This window comes from Pteropus alecto, unplaced genomic scaffold, assembly GCF_000325575.1.
Source record: "Pteropus alecto unplaced genomic scaffold, ASM32557v1 scaffold213, whole genome shotgun sequence".
In the NCBI taxonomy this organism is placed as follows: Eukaryota; Metazoa; Chordata; class Mammalia; order Chiroptera; family Pteropodidae; genus Pteropus; species Pteropus alecto.
In genome coordinates, this window is record NW_006434829.1 from 3,936,998 (window position 1) to 3,951,737 (window position 14,740).

Consider the following 14,740-nt stretch of genomic DNA (forward strand, 5'->3'; position numbering starts at 1 on the left):
CTGCGCGGCCGGCCCGGACGGTGGCCCCGAAGGACCACAAAGCGCCGTCCGCACCTCCGTCCCCGCTCGGCCGCGTCCTGAAGTTCGCTGGACCGCGCAGGAAAGCGGCGGTATCGAGAAACCCACCCCGACCGGCCGCAGTAACCGCTTAGGATCGTTCAGAAAGATGGCGAAAGATTTGGAGGGAACAGCAGCGGAAGCCATGGGAGACGGGGGCCGAAGCCAAGAGCTTTGGGGTCTCATGTTGGCCTGTCACCCCCCGAAAACCGACGGAGGATGGATGGAGGCGGGTACGTACCGACTGTGGGGGGACACGAGGCTTTGTATCGTCACCTCAATGAAGGGTGCATGAGTGTTTACATATATTTTTCAATCAAGATGTATACTTAAGATTAATGCTTCTAATTTTACTGTAAAAAAAAAAAGTTTTCACCTTGTCCAAATCCTCCCAAATTAGAATCCTCTCAGTTCCCCAAACCCTGCTGCCACACGGTACCCCTAGATCTTACCGGCTGCCAGGAAGATTTCCCCCGCACCCCGCCCTTTGCCTTCTGACATACTCCTACCCGTCCCTGAAAAGCCAACTCAGAGGCCACCTGTCGCCTCTCTGATATGCTCCTTAACATCCTTGTGCCAAATACTAGCCCTGTCCTCTGTGCCTACAGTGGAGATTTGTGCCTACCGAGTTACAGTTATTTACCGGTCTGTCACTCACGACCGTGCTCTCAGGCCATGCTCCACGGCCACAAAAGACCTCATGACGTGTTAGTTGAGTTCATTGAACTGGCCAGGGGATGAGGAAACCTAGGTCGTCACTCCAGTTTTGCACATAGCTGTGTGACCTTAATTATGTTACATCACCCCTTTCCTTTTCTGTAAAGATAGGGACAAACGGTGTGATTTGCTTATCCGGTAAAGTCATGAGGATCAGATCACAGCCATGTGTGAGACTGTGCCTGCAAGTTTGAGGGATTATCTCTTAAGGACATCAGGCAATAGGGGGCAGTAGTGGCCCAATATCCAGCTTCCTACTTCAGGTGTCAAGAAACAGGTGCAGCCACAGTGATGGAAGGTTCCTGCCTATGACAATGTGTTATTGAACCCAAGAGTTCTAGTAATGGTCTGATTCCCCATCTTCCACACTGGGACAATGTCCCTGCTTCTCCTGGAAGGTCAGTTCTGTGGGGTTATTCTGGGAGCCATCATTGGAGGGAGGTTCAGCCTAGACCCTGTTCCTCCAGCCTCACCAACCCATTTATATGCCTCTATTTCCCTGTATTAAATCTCTTTCTGCTTAAAATACCTACAAAGGTTTCCTATTAAACTGAATTAAACTGATGGACGAGGGTTTTTGACTTCCCAAGCAACCCAGCCATGTAGAAAAGTGCCAAGAACAATTCTGTTTTTATCTAGAAATTAAATATGTTAATTTTCATGTTTTAACTAATTAAATAATATTCTAATGCCACATATCAGGGATTTAAAGTGTGGAGAATTAATTGTATATTGTGAGGGTTTTATTTTATAAATCAGGGGACCCGAATTCAAATGCCTTTAGGAATCAGCCACTTTCAGAGACGTGTGAATGAGAGACGACACCAGCTTAAGGCAATAGGGAGTAGGGAGGACTGCGGCAAACTGCCCCATAGATGCTCTACCTAAATACGTTCAACTCAATTTTTGAAAACGCAGTAGTGGCCAAATCGAAGACGCAGCCAGAAGTCATCTGTAAATTTATGTTATCAAAGTCATTGTACTATCTAATAATTGGAAAAGAGACAAAGTAACTCTAATCGCAGTACCATAAAATAACCACTATTAGTTCTTGGTATTGTTCTTTCTTTGTACAGGTTTTTCTTTTTAGCATCATTGTCATAATTACTCATCAGCTGTCTCAACATAATTTCAGAGTGAAGAGAAATTAATTCAGAGAAGCGCAGGCTCTCAAGGCTTGCCAGGTCACCCATAGTAAGTCCTCATGTCCTCAGCACAGATTGGTATGAGCTAGTGTGTCACGGTGTGCATGAATACATCCAACACAAACAGTCGGCGCATAGTGGGTATTCAATAAATATTTGTTGAATGATGAATGAAGCTCTCGACTGGGATCTGGCCAAGTGGTGATTGGTGGTCAGTGAGGTGCAACAAATGTGGACCCTTCCTCCCTCCCTTCCCCTCCCCTCCTCCTTTCCCTTCCGTCCTTCCTTCTTGAGATGTAATTCACATACTAGAAACTGCATTCTTTAAAACCCTCCTGTGGTTTTAAGCATATTCACAAAGTTGCTCAACCATAGCCACTATCTAATTCCAAAACATTTCATCATCCCAAAAAGAAACCTTGTATCAGTTAGCATCCGTTCCCCATTCTCCCCTGCCTCTGGCAACAATTAATCTACTTTCTGTCTTTATGGATTTAAAATAGAATCCTACAATATGTGGCCTTATGTGACCAGCTTCTCTCACTTAGTACAATGTTTTCAAGGTTTATCCATGTTGTAGCCTATGTCAGTATTTCATTGCTTTTGGTGGCTGAATAATATTCCATTGTATGGATGTACCACATTTTGTTTATCCACCCATTGATGGACATTTGGGTTGTTTTTGCTTTTTGGCTATTGTGAAGAGTGCTGCTGTGCACACACATGCACACATGTATGGACATATGTTTTCAGTTCTCTCGGGTATATACCTGGAATGGACAAAATATTTCTACTTGGAATCAAAAGCCTGTAGTGCAGACTAGGAAACCGAATGAGAAATGGATGAGGTGTTTATATCAGTCGCATCAGTCTGTTCTCAAATGTTGACAAGTTTAAAAGGGAATAACAAAGCCTGTTCCACAGAAAGGCCCCCTCAGCTCTCTGCTCTCTGGGTGTTAACCCCACAGAAGTCTTCTTTTAAATTAGGGAAGATTAAAGGAGATTGGGGATTTTTTTCTTCTATTTGTTTTTTTGTTTTATTGTTTTTCATTTTTTGGTTTGAAAGTGTCACTTTATTGAGAACAACAGTAAAATAGAAAAATAATCAGAATTCAAGACAGATTAAACCACAGTATCACCACCTTAGCAGATCAGCCATCCGCAGTCTTTTGCCCATTTGATCCGGGACCCACCCCGGCCCTCTTCCGCTCCCCTAGCATCGCAGGCTCCCCGGCACTCTGCTTCCAGGAGGTGCAGCCGGTTGCAGGTACTAACAGGAGACCGGAAGGCGGAGGGAGGGAGAAGCCGGGGCGTTCGTCCCGGTCTCCGCTTTGGGAAGCACCTCCTCTAGGGACTGCATGTTCAGGGCTCCAGCTCCTCCGAGGTGCCAGCTTCTCCTGGGTGGTCCTGGCTTCCGGGCTCTGGTAACCCCACTTCCTCTCTCTGCCCTTCCAGTCCTAAATGAGTGAGTCTCTTTCTGTGTTATTAATTTGTGGGCTGTCTCGTCCTCCCTCATCTGTCTCCTCTACTCTATCATCTCCTGTTGTGATGATTTCAAAATATATCCACAAATCTTTTGACCCGCCTCCCTTCAAAAGGTGGAGCCCAATTTCTCTCCCCTGAACTGGGAGGCAGACCTAGTGATTCACTTCTATCTAAGGAAGTGTGGCAGATGTGACAGTGTGTGACCACTGAAGCTAAGTCATAAAAGGTGTTGTTGCTTCTACCTTGTCCACTTGGATCACTTCCTCTGGAGGAAGCCAGCTGTCCTGTCATGAGGACACTCAAGCAGCTCTGGGAAAGGCCCACTTGGAAAGAAGCTGAAGCCAAAGCCATGTGACAGCCATCTTGGAAGTGGCTCCCCCAGCCCCGGTTAAGTCTTCAGATGGCCGCAGCCCCTACCGACATCTTGACTGTGAACTCAAGAGAGACCTTATATCAGAACCGCTCAGCCAAGCTGTCCCTGAACCCCAGACCTGCAGGCACTGTGAAAGATAATGATTATTGTTGTTTTAAGCCACTAAATGTGGGGGTTGCTTTTCACACAGCAGTAGATAACTAATACACCTGTTTAACCAGTTTCCTACATGAAAACCTTTCTGTTGGAAAGACCTAGAGTGCGTTCTATTTTCTGACTGATACAAACTCTAGTCCTGAATTGTAAACCTAATGCAAAATTAGCATCTGTAAAAAATGAGAAGTATAAACGGGAGTTTGTTACTAAGAGTGAGGCTGGGTCACGTGACCCCGGGCCCCTGTGATGGGTTCTGCGTGTAGGCAGGGAACAATACCTGGAAGTAATTAATTATAGGCTGAAGAGGGTAATCTAAATCTGAGAAGTTAGAGGGGAGCAGAAGGGGGCCATTCTTGATGATGGGATCCCCTGACGAGGGTATTAGTAAAGAGGGAGGCAATATTTTTTAAAAAGTTGGATAATCATGTGTAAAGAGTAGTCCGGATCATGAAGATGAAATTGAAGTATTAAAAAGAGAAAGTTTTGACACGGCCACATTTCCACAGTGTGGGCGAGCACTACCTGCTTCCTGGTCCCAAACTAAATATTGATATATATATATATTTTTTTGGTCTGTTCCGTACCTGTTCTCTGCTCTGTCGAGCACCCCGCTTGTCCACTGACGATTCCCTCACTCCTGTCTTATCCCATGCCACTCAGGTGGACTGTCCCCCACCTCCTGCTCTAAGCCTGACCGATCAGCAGCTATCTACCCTAAGGACAGCAGTTGGTCTGGGGGTGGGCCCATGTCCCAAGCTCAGCCAATGATACGGTTCTTGAACCAGTAGGATGTAACACTAGAGGTCCTGGAGGCCACCTGCGCCACCATGCGTAGAGAGAGCGCCTGCAGGAAGTGATGAAACGTTGCATGGATCTGGAGCTGAGCATCAAAGAACAGCGGAAGTCAGAGGACCTCGCCGAGCTCCCGGATGCAGCTGTGCCTGAAGTCCACGTCCTGGATGGCTTTTTTATGTCACTCTTTTGCTTAGGCCAGTTTGCATTAAAGAGTTTTGACAAACTGGAGATCCGAAACAAGGCGTTACAAGTACAGAGACTTCAGCCCATATCTGTTTGGAGATGCCGATGATAAGTAGGCTCGATGCTACATATGTTTTAAAATAAGCTGGTCAGTTCATTGGTGGCATGGATTAGTCATTTCGACAGTGCATAAAGAGAGACTGTGTTTTCAAAGACTAGATTTGGGGCTAGGAAGTACTGATCCCTCTTTTAGCCCTGTCACTTCTTTAGGGGTGCATACTCAATTCCCTGCTGGGGGATCTTTAGTTTCTCACCTGTGAAACGGAGTAATGTCTCCTCAGGAAGGCTGCTTCCCTACCCGCCTCTGCAGACTGAGTCCGCTGCTCTTATTCTGAGTTTCAACAAAATCCTGCGTGTGGTTCCATCATAGTCTTTATCTTGTCATTTTATTTTTTTTATTCAGATATAATTTATATAACATACAATTCACCCTTTTAAAGTGTCCGATTCTGTGGTTTTAGTTATGCTCACAGAGTTGTGAAAATATCACCACAATTCATTTTTTTTAAATCTTAAAGATTATCGGTTCAGCTATAGAGCCTAGAGGTGGCAAAAAATTAGGCACAGCTTGAGCCAGGTGCTCTAATGACCAGGATGTGGTCTGATCTCCCATATCTTGGCCCTGCTTCCTCCCTCCTGCCTTCTTACTCAGCCTGGCTCTCCCCAGACGGTGACAAGGTGGCCATCAGCAGCCCCAGGCTTCCAGCCGATCTTCTCAGCAACCCACTAGGAAAAAGCAACCAACCACAATGATAACCTTTTCCGAGAGGCCAGGAAAAGTCCCATGGACTCGCATTGGACTGTCTGAGATCTGCACCCATCCCTGAGCCAACCACCAGGCACTGGGCCTCCCCTGGAACCAGGCAGCAGGGGAGGAGTGGTTCCCCTGAGGAAGATCAGAACAACGGGATGGATCTTAGCAGGCAGAAGCAGCAGATGTCCTCTCTCCTCACTGGACTACAGGGACTTCTGGCCACATCCATCTCTGCAGTCCCGGAGCCCCGCCTGGCACACGCAGGTACTCGGTGGCTGGAGCTTCCTGGCTGGGTGAACCCTTCCTCCCTTCCTTCCCACCCCCTCTTCTGGAGCCCGGTTCATCTCCCCAGAACAAGGAGCTCTGTGAGGACGTAAAGGTTCCTACGAGGTGGTCTGAGCTTCAGATACTGCTATTACCACGGGCAAAACAGCGGGGAGGGCGGAAACAACCCGGGGTCCGACACGGGTGGGTGACTGGATAAACGAAACATGGTCCATTCACACAGCCGTGAAAAAGGAAGATGCACAGACACGCCACAGCATGGACGAACCTTGAAGACACGATGCTGAGTCCAAGAAACCGGTCACAAAATGGCCATACGTTGTCCGTTTCCATTTACGTGAAATGTCTAAAGCAGGAAAATCCATAGAGACAGAGCAGCTCGGTGGTCGCCTCGGCCCGTGGCGGGGAGTAGGGACGTGGCAGGGAGGGCCTGCTAATTGGGTTTCTGTTCAGAGCACGTATCACGTTCTGTGACTAGGTGGTTATGACGGTTACGCGTATCTGTGAATATACAAAAAGTCACCGATTGTCCCCTTTAAATGCATGCAATTTGTAGCATGCGAACTATAACTCAATAAAGCTGTTTAAAAGAAACCAACAGGGAAGAGTTTTCGATGGTCCGAGGTATAGTCCAGAAACAGCCAGCTGAGCACAGCCGGAGTAGGGTGGCAAAAAGGACAGCCAGGAGAGGCTGTGTCTTGGAGATTCACTCATACGCCCGAGCTGGTCGGGGTGGGTTTGTTTTTGCCTAGGCCATATTTCCACCATGAATACCAAGCGGTCACATCTTTGGGAAAGAGCGGAGCGGTGCCTGACATCCGTCTGCTGGCCTGGCGCTGTCACCTGGCTGTGGTATCCTCCCGTCCAAATAACGGTTTCACAGAACATCAACATCAGGCAAGGCCACCCTGTGGCCGTGGTGGAACACGATGAAACACAAACATGGTCCAGGACACAAAATACCAAACTCCTCCCTGTCTTGACTAATGTGAGTGACAGCTGCTCCTTCACCGGTGACAGCTCTGGCCTCACCCCTTTCTGCCCTCTGTGCGGAGCAGACCTCTTCAGACCCCTGGTCCCAGAATTATCCCGCTTCCTGACAGCACCCACTCTAGAGCAAACTCTCAGATCCTTAAACCCTTCCCAGAATCGCCCAACGAAAGCCCAGATCCTGTGATAGCTTCTTTCCAACAGCGAGACGCCGCACGCTTCCCCGTGGTGCATGTTCCCCCCGGCTGCGAGTCACCAACCCACTCGGCTTCACTACCAGCGTGTTCTTGCTGGTCTTCGGGGGACATTGACAGCTCCCCGACACCCACTTTTTATTTATTTATTTGACACCAAAGCCAGCTCCAAGAGGGCATTGAGGTCAACAACACACTCTCTGGCCTTGGACAGAGCGGGGTTGAACCTCAGCTTAGCCAATTACTGTGTGACCTGTGGCAAGTTAAGTTACCTCTCTGAGCCTCGGTTTCTCTGCTATGAAATCGTGTCGTGCTTCTGCTTAGAACCCCAGAGTGGCTCCCAGCTCGTTCAGAGTTAGATCCACAGCACCTACCCTCCCCTGGGGCCCTGCGTGTTCCGGCCCCAGCGCTGTCTGTCTCTTCCCACGCCTACCCTCTCCGCTCCACCCGAGCCCCACGGACCCCCTCGCCGACCCTGCCGCACCGGGCACACTCCCGACTCGGGCTCTGCACATCCTGTTCCTCTGTCTGGAACCTTCTTCTCTCAGTTTTCCTCGTGGCTTACTCCCTCTCTTTCCCCAAGTCTCTGCTCCGGTGAAGGAAGAGCCCCCCGCCCCCCAGTCCGTCACCATCTAAGCCAGTGGCTCTCAAACTTGGGTAACCAAGTCGAATCACCCGGGGACATGGGTGAAATTAGGACGGTGCAGGCCCGCTCCGCTTCGTCACTGCGGGTGGGACCGTAAGATAACACATCCACTTAGGAAAACAGTTGGGCGGTTTCTTGAAAAGTCAATACCCACTTCCCACGCTGCCCTGTCATTCCTCTTCCAGGCATTTACCCCAGAGACAGGGAAGCCCCTGTCCATACGAGGACTTGCACGTGAATTAGGCAGAAACTAAGAACGACCCAAATGTTCAACGACAGGTGAGCGGATGAACAAATTGTGACACATCCATGCAAAGGAATATTACTCGGCAATAAAAAGGAGTGGGCTATACACGCACCGATTTGGACGAATCGGAATCATTATACTGAGTGAAAGAAGCCATATTTTTTTTAAAAAGTACATTCAGCTTATTTCCTGTTGCGGATGATCCGAGTAAAGCTGCTCTGGACATTTCTCCTCTGACTTCTGTTGGGTGGAAACCCAGGAGCAGACGGGCTGGGTCAGAGGGTAGGCGTGTGTTTGGGTTTGGAAAACTGCCCATTTTCCAAAATGATTTTACCAATTACAGTCCCTAAAGCATCGTGTGAGGGTTCTGGCCTTGGCGAGTCTGAAAACTGAAAAAAGGGCCAGCTTGGTTGAAGCGTGGAGAATAGGAAAGGACCAGATGGCCGCCTCGCAGCCCCAAAGAACACTGGGAATCACGGGCAAAACTGTGCTTTAGAGGGAAGCTTGTCTGCGGGCAGCAAGCACCATGGGGCCTTTGCTGTCTGCAGTGTGAGCTGTGGCCCTCAGCCTTCTCCTTAGCGCCTGATTTACAGATGGGAACAGAGGCACTGGGCAGATGAGGACGTAACATGTGTTGGCCACTCACTTCTCATAAAGTTGAAAGAACCCCAAATTAAGTGCCACTTGGCACAGCAACATTGTTTAAAATAGCCCAGACCAAGAAACAGCGTGAATGTCTGCGAGGGAGAAATGACATGATCAGGTAAATCACATGACATCCACGAAACAACTACACAGTCATTTAAAAGAATGCGGTGGGCATTATCTATTTAAAAAAATAATGAGGTTGGTCTATATATACTGAGCTGGACAACAGTTATAGATATTAAGTGAAAAAAGCAAATTGCATGCTAATATGTATGTCATGCTTCCGTTTAAAATGTGTGTTTCAATATATATGCATAATCTCAGGGAAAAATCAGGAAGAGCATGGACCGAACTGTCAACGGTAGTTAGCTGGGAGCGGAGATGGGATGGGAGGAATTCTACTAAATATGCAGTTTTGTAAGTGGTCTGATTATGGGTACGACAGGCCCAGGTCCCTTCATCCCACCTGCGCCCTCCCCAACCCCACCTGGAACACGAACACATTCAGCCACAGCTCATACTGTTCCCGTGGTGGCCGAGCCCTGCACAGTGCCACAGTCACCGCATCTCCTAACATTTCCGACGTTCTCAGAAGACTACGAGGGCACAGGCTGCAGCAACCGGGACCACGCCAGCGAGACGGGGTCCGCCCAGAAGTGGGGGGAGGCCGACGGCCCACGGGGAGGACTAACGAGAGACATTTGTGAGCAGATAAATTGCCACCTTCCCCCACGTCCACCTCCCCAACCAGCAGCCCACTCCGTGTTGCCGGACGGTTCTGACATCCTGTGGTTTCACACATCCTCCCAGACACATCCCACGAGACCCAGCAAGCAGCCGCGTGTTCTTGCCAACTTTGCTAACGTGCCACCTTGAGCTCGCTCTTCCTCCTTTCTTTCTTCTCTCCTTCCCTCTCGTTCTTGCTCCCCTGGCACTGTTCTCTCCAAGAAAGCATTAGCTTGTGAGCTTTTGAAGGGACCCATGCAAAAGCGATGGGTGATTTTTTTTACTTTTTAAATATGTTTTTGAAGCCTTTTCTTTAATCAAGAGCCCAGCCATTTGAGTGGATGAGCCCCTCGAAGCAGAGAGGCAGCTGCCAGGTTCACATAACGTAATGGAACATCGACAGAGATTAGCATTAACACGTGACCGCTCATACGGTAGAAACCGACATTGACATTCAGCGAGCATGCCCAATGCACTTGAAAGCATCTCGTTGCTAAGGTTTGATCTTCCTGTTTTCCAGGATTGATTTCGGGAGCCTGATCATGTCTTCTGTACAGTCTCTTTGGAGGGAGGGTGACGATCAAGTAGAATCAATACAGAACAAACCAGGAGTCTTGTGTGACATTTCTGGTGTTTAAAGATGTAATGATGAGTACTTAGATGGAAAGACCAGATGCCGTAGACATAAAAAATAAAAAATAAGTAATTGTAAGCTGACAAGTTTCTTGCAATCTGTGAGGTCAACCAAGGGTTGCCTCACCTAAAAAAAATTTTTTTTTTAATTAAAAAAATAAAGATGTAGTAATGACATCAGAATTCTCCATGGCCATCTCAAGTCGGTCACTTTAAAGGAGGAGGGATGAGAAGCTGGAAGAGCAATCAGGGAGTCAGGAGGGCGGCGTGGGTCGAAGGGAGGCTCTGAGACTATTTCGGGTTGTCAGTCGTTGGGATCAAGCCCAAGGGACAGGCTAAGTAATGCAGAGTTGGGGGAGAGACTGCTCAGAATCCTGAAAAGTAGGGGTGCTCATAAAATAGTCTATCTTAATCAGCTCGGGCCGCTCTAACAAAAATACCATCGACCAGACCCTTTATAAACTCAGAAACTTATTTCTCACGGTTCTGGAGGCCTAGAAGTCCAAGGTCAAGGCACTGGCAGATTCAGTGTCTGGCGACGGCCCTGTTCCTGGATCGTAGCTGGCTGTCTTTCCGCTGTGTCTTCACGCGGCAGAGGGGCGAGGGAGCCCTCTGGGGTCTCTTTTATAAGGGCACCAATCCCATGCATGATGAAGACTCTGTCCTCACTACCTTATTACCTCCCAGAGGCCCCTCCTCCTAACACGGCTACATTGGGGGCCAAGATTTCAACCTATGAATTTGAGAGCACACGCATTCAGTTCATGCACAGTCTATGGCAACAGCACAGGAAAGCTATATTCAAGCGCCCCGAAGTAGCCTCTCAAGGTCCAGTGTGGTCTTGGGCCCCTGTGGCCTCATTTTCCAGGAAGTGGTGACTTCTCGCACACAATCACTGCTTCTCTCTGCCACGTGCCCAGCCCAACTGCTCACAGAGTGAGGAACCATCTGTCATCTGCCCACAGCTCTTCCTCCTGCCCATAATTGTGGGTGGTCCCCAGCACCCACTCATCCTCCCTGCCCACTCCAGATCTGCTGTTCCTGTTGGTGGCATCAGATCTCTCCTCTTTGATCCATGGCTGAAGCAAGACTTGTGGTCATCCCAGGCAAGTTAATACTCTGGCACGCCTTCAAGTTTGAAGTCTTTATTTAAAAAGAATTTTTGTTGTTGTTATTTTGTGCATTTTTTTGTTAATGCCTACAGCACCTGGTCTTCCTAGGGGGTCTCCCATCCAAGTACTAACCAGGCCCGACCCTGCTTAGCTTTCGAGATCAGACAAGATCGGGCACGTTCAGGGTGGCATGGCCGTAGACTAAAAAAAAAAAACTTTATATTACGAAAAATTTCTAATATTACAGAAGGAGGGAGAATAGTACAATGAACTTCCATATTCCCAATCACCAGCTTCAACAATTATTAACAAAATGGCCGGTCTCCATTTCATCCCTGTTCCCAACCATCCCACCCTCCAAGTGGGCTATTTGAAATCGATTCACAAACATGTCATCTTGTTCATACAGATTTCAGGAAGTCCAGAGTCCTCCCTCCATCGGTTGAGTGCCCCGTGCACAGAGGGTGGAGGAAAGGAGCCCTCTAGTGGGGTGGCCTTCAATCCCGTTTCTGTCAATCCCCAGCATTTCGGCTCCGGCCCAATTTTGCATGCCCGCCCCCACCAGGCCGCGTGGGGTTTTCTGCTCAGCCTCTGAACTCCCTCTCTGAATCTGGTTAATGAGAGTGTCTGAGACTCGAGAGAGGTGATTGCACAACCCGTGAATATACTAAAAACCACTAAATCATTTACACTTTAAAACGGTAGCTATTATTGCATGTGATTTGTATCTCAATAAACATTAAAAAATGAACCCCCCCCAAAAAAATGGAAAAAGAAATGCTAGAGCAACACACCACTGCCAAATAAATGAACTCGAACAAGGTCACATCTCTTGCTCCAACTACTCAACAGAAAACAGAAAACATACACATGTTAAAGGACATTACGGTGGTGAAATTAGCAAAATCCAGACTGAGACTCTCTACAAGATAAAAAATCCCATTTTATCAGCAAATAACTATCAAGACAAAGGTGGGGGAGGGGGAAGATGGAAGATTAAAAGAGACTAAGTTTCACATCAACAAATTGCAATATACAGATATTTGGATCTTGAGTTAAACAAAACTAAAAAAGTAAATTATGAGACAGTTGACATTTTGAACACACTGCATATTTGAAATGAAGAAATTTTAATTTTTTCAAGTGTGATAATGGTACCGTGGATAACGTACCATATATTGTTTCAATATATTTTAGAAATACATCTTAAAATATAAGTGAGAAGATGTGTCTGGGACTTTTATTGTAAAACTTGTTTATTGTCTATCCCACGAGAACAGTAATCTGTCCTTGTATATTGCCATAGCCCACAGGTTTAGCAGAGTACCTGGCATATAGTAAAAGCTAAATACTTCCTGAATGAATGAATGTTAGTATCGGTCTTTTCACATTCACCGCTCTAGTCTTGAGTTCCACGTCCACATTTCTGGCTGTCAGCTGGACATCCACACCGACACTCAGACAGGATATCTCTTCCAGGTTTCCTTAATAATCCTAAAGCTAACTCTTCTGCAGCGCTTGGTGTGGCCAGCATGTATGTTGATTCATTTAATAATCACGATTACTCGCCGTGAGCCCATTGTACAGAGGAGGGCAGGCTGAGACCCTGAGAGGTCACGTGACTTGCCCAAGGTCACACTCGTGGTCAGTGACTGCACCAAGATTAGAACGCACAGGCTCTGGACGCTTATGCACCAGGCTGGACTGCCTCTCCCTACTTTTCTTAAGATTGTAACTATTTCCCTAAGCACTCAGGCTCACCGTTTCGGGGCCACCTCAGACTCCTGCCTCCCCTTTACCTCCCTAATGTCATTTATATCCCCCCACCCTCCCATTCCTTTCCTACCATCAAGAGGCGCAGGCTGCAGGCTGGCGCTGTGGCTCCTTGACCTTTGTCCCCTTCCAGCAGGTTCTCAGTCATCTTTGCTGCCTCCAGGGCAAAGCTGCCCTGACTTGTCATTATTTATTGCTGTCTTCACCACAGGTACCCAGTGGGTTCAGCTCCATCCCTCCCAGCTGTAGGACCCTAAGCAAGTTATTTAAACTCCTCTAGTGGGTTGAACGGAGCCACCCCTCAAAGCCATGTCCACATCCTAATCCCTGCAATCGGTGAACGTGCCCTTATTTGAAGGGTCTTTGCAGGTATGATTAAGGATCTTGAAATGAGATTATCCTAGATTGTGAGGGTAGGCCCTAATTCTAAAGACAAGTGTCCCTGTAAAAGATACAGAGCAGACACACAGGGGAGACAGAGGCAGAGATTGGAGCGATGCGGCCACAGCCAAGGAAGCCGAAAGCGGGGAGAATCAAGGCGGGAGCCTCCGTGGGACCCTTCAGAGGGAGCGGAGACCTGCCGACACCCCGATTTCGGACTTCTGGCCTCCAGAACTCTCAGAGAATACGTTTCTATTGGGTTAAGTCACCAAGTCTGTGGCAGTTTGTCACAGTGGCTACAGGACGCCCAAGCCCCTCCGGATTCCTCGCTGTCCCCGATCCAGGGTGGGGAGAGGCCTACCGCGCAGGCTTGCTGGGCGCACGTCTGACCTAGGTGTCAGCCCTTACCGCTGCCCGGCCTTCGGTGAGTTATGTGGCCTTTTCTGTGCCTCGCTTTCCTCATTTGTTAAACAGAGATAATAATACTTCTTAGATGGTGTAAGCAGTTCTCAAACCTTTTGGTCTTTTCCAAGGGCACTTGACTATTGAAGACCCTAAAGAGATTTTAACAGATGGTTTAGATCTATGGATAGCCACTGTAACTTGAAATTTAAATTCATGTTTTTAAAAAATAGTAATGTAAAAATACACATTACATTTTAACATATTTTTAATGGAAATAATTCTGTTTCGAGACAAACAAAAAGTACTGAGAACAGTGGCATTGTTTATATGTTTGCAAATCTCTTTAATGCCTAGCTCATTATGAGAGAGCTGGATCATCAGATGTGCTTCTGCCTATTCAGCCTGTTTTAAATGCAAAATGCTGTTTTAAGTACATGAAGCACCTAGCCTGTCACTCATACGCAGCGGGCAAAAGGGACAACCTCACAGAGCCCCTTTGGGTGTTGGGGAACCCCAGGGATCGTCAAGCCACATTTTGAGAACCCATGGAGTAAGGATTAAACGAGGAAATACTCGTAAAGCATTTAGATGAGTACCTGGCACATGGTGAGGGTGAGCATTATATATATTTAAGCTAAATACAAAGCAAACGCCCTGTACATTTTTTAAAAATATTTTTAAAGTTTGCATCATGTGCCAGGTCGGGTGGGCTGTACGGCTGCAGGGGCGGTAAGGTGTTCCCTGCCTCCGAGGAGCGCCCAGCTTCCCCGGGGAGGCATTACGTGCGGCCGCACCGTTCGAGCTGTGCCATGAGCAGTTTTGTGGGGGAAGGCGCAGGGGGGTCCCCAGCGCCGGCGTCGGGGACGGGCGGGGTCGCGGGTCCAGGAAAGGCTCTCGCGAGGGGCGGGGGCGGTGATGAGTGGGATTAGCCAGGTGAAGAGGACCCGGGAGGGGGCGGAGGCTTGGCCGAGGGGC

General features: G+C 48.1%; 1 long non-coding RNA gene and 1 other non-coding gene across 2 annotated transcripts; one reads left to right on the plus strand and one right to left on the minus strand.

The window, feature by feature from the left end:
* The first annotated feature begins 17 nt into the window (after positions 1–17).
* On the plus strand, positions 18–6,608 carry LOC112478366. The gene is made up of 2 exons (XR_003045808.1): positions 18–290; positions 1,851–6,608. It is a non-coding gene; the product is annotated as an uncharacterized LOC112478366 (long non-coding RNA).
* Positions 6,609–11,289: 4,681 nt separating this feature from the next.
* LOC112478389 lies at positions 11,290–11,408 on the minus strand. Its single transcript, XR_003045821.1, has one exon. It is a non-coding gene; the product is annotated as a 5S ribosomal RNA (ribosomal RNA).
* Between the last annotated feature and the right edge of the window lie 3,332 nt (positions 11,409–14,740).